At 37.9% G+C, this 2336-nt stretch overlaps 1 long non-coding RNA gene across 1 annotated transcript; it reads left to right on the plus strand.

Moving 5' to 3' along the window:
- The first annotated feature begins 1048 nt into the window (after positions 1–1048).
- Positions 1049–1738, plus strand: LOC147820273 (uncharacterized). The gene is made up of 2 exons (XR_015437085.1): positions 1049–1353; positions 1617–1738. It is a non-coding gene; the product is annotated as an uncharacterized LOC147820273 (long non-coding RNA).
- The last annotated feature ends 598 nt before the right edge of the window (positions 1739–2336 follow it).

Genomic DNA, 2336 nt, shown 5'->3' on the forward strand with positions numbered 1-2336 from the left:
GTGATGGAGGAGGAGGGGTGCGGGGGTTGATGAACAAAATAATTGAAATGGAAGCAGTATTTTTGTTTTCAGTGAATTACTTTTTTTAATCACACAATACTTTAAAATGATGCTTTGCTCAGGAGTAAGTGAAATGAAAATTGGCAAAATTGAAGCCATCTGAACAGTGAGGCCGGTGCATCTGCTGTGGCGTCAGAGAAAATGGCAACAATAATAGGATCGACAACAGGGCGCCTGCAAACCAAGGTGAATCATGTTGAAGTGATACTGAGAATAACCTGTTGGGCAGATTTTCAATAAAAGGTGATTCATAGCACGTTGTCATGGATGTCAGAAGGTTCAGACACTGTAGATTGTGCTGTTCTGTGTTCTCATGTTTACTATTTATAGACCTGTGGCCGGTGGAGAAAGGAGCCTGCTGTTTATAATCTGAGAATGGCTACGCATTGAGCTGCCATTGCTCTAGTATTGGTTAACTTTTGCTTTAATTGCGGTTGAGATATTCTTTTAACATTTGGGAGATGTGCATGTGTTGCCTTCAAGCTGTTGATGTGGTTTGTGTGATGTAATTGTTGTATTATCAGTATTTTCAGCCATGATGGTTTTCATACAGTGTAGGCTTACACTTACTTATTTTGTGATAATTGTTTTGATGTGAATTTCAGCAAAAACAGATGTTTTTGCCAACTGCACACAGTGCTGGTGGGATCAGAATTTACAAGTCATTTTTCAGTATTTCACCATCCTGCATTAGAAATAGTGATTTGAAGATGTGTTTTAATATAAATTTTTACAGAAGAGTTATGATGCTTCTGTTCCAAGCTGGGCGCCGCATATCTAACCAGAATTATATTAGTGTCAAGAGAGAGCCTGTTGGCAAAACTGACCTTTCTTGTCTAGAGCAACTGTAAGGTAGTAGGATGAGGGGAATGTATTAACAGTTAAAGACTGTTTAATATCAGACCTCTGCAGGAATGTATTACAGTCTTAACACTGAAAACTTGACCATTTGCATTGTGCACAACTTTTCGAGGGAGCTTATTTTCTGCCTTTATCTGACAGAGTACCATAGAAAGCTGACAGGAAATGAGGGGCTGACATTTTAAACCCCTTGGTCATCAGGATACCCCCATTATAGCATAATTGTAAAGAACATGTTGTTCAAAGGAACAATTTCAAATAACTTTTTTTTTTAACTTAATGATATAGCATCAATAATAGATATGAGATATCTTCAGCTATAGGTTATATTTGACTGTCAAACCTTTGACGATAATCTTTTCTGCATCAGTGTGGCAGAGGAAGAGGGAAAAGAGACAACAGAAGGAATGGAGATCTCAACACGATCCAAAGGTAACATACCGTCCAATTTGTTTTCAAATAGGTTGGCAAAGCTTTATTTCTATTCTTATGAAATTCTGTGATTCGTAAAGTGGTTTTGTTTGGGTTATTTTGGTTTTACATTATACAGTATGCCACCATGTTTACTCATGTACACACCCAACTGTGTGAGTACAGGAAACCTCTGGTGTGCCATTTCTGGTATTTGTTTCTGCTTTGAAAAGGCCATGAGTGTGCTCTCCCTGGTTTGTGTAATCTCTGAGTTTTGTCCGTAGTTTCAGACACAGCGTCAACAGAGCGGATGGCCCAAAAACGAAAGATGCCGAGTCCCTCTCACTCATCGAACGGTCACTCCTCTGCTGAAACATCCCCATGCCCAATGAAAAAGAAGAAGAAACCTGGTGCTGTTAGCAGCAGCAAAGACCAGGTAACAATCAAAGCAAAACCACAATCCAAATGTAAACAAAAGGGTCGCACCAGCCCCACTCCCAAAAAACAGGATTATACCTGCAAACACACACAAACTGGTTGATATTTAGACTTACACCACACAAAAACGTAATAATTCACAAAAGTTAATATTATTTTTTTCGATGATAAACTTATGAGATTCTTTTTCATCATCAAGCAGTTGAGCTCTTTAATGAAAGGTGTACAGTTACAGAAAATACACATTAGACCTTTAATCTATCCTAATTAAAGGGTCAGTTCAGTCAACTCCCTAAGAACGTACTTTGCCTCTGTCCCTCTGTAGCACTAGCAAGCCGGATGTTTTTGGTTTGTCAAAAAACCTGTCAAAAAAACTACTTAGCTATTTATACTATCATTATATATTAATACTAATTATTAGCTTAGCTTGGCATTAAGCTGATTATGGTACATCCAGACCTTCAGGAAATTATAATTGTAAGTGTACTGATATGATCTATAGCTTGGGTGTAGGTGTCGATAGAGCTCATTTACAGCATTTGCAAAAGTATTTATTTGTTCAGATA

This window comes from Seriola lalandi, unplaced genomic scaffold, assembly GCF_002814215.2.
Source record: "Seriola lalandi dorsalis isolate HSWRI2012SDOR001 ecotype SW California unplaced genomic scaffold, Sedor1 jcf7180001974154, whole genome shotgun sequence".
NCBI classification, from domain to species: domain Eukaryota; kingdom Metazoa; phylum Chordata; class Actinopteri; order Carangiformes; family Carangidae; genus Seriola; species Seriola lalandi.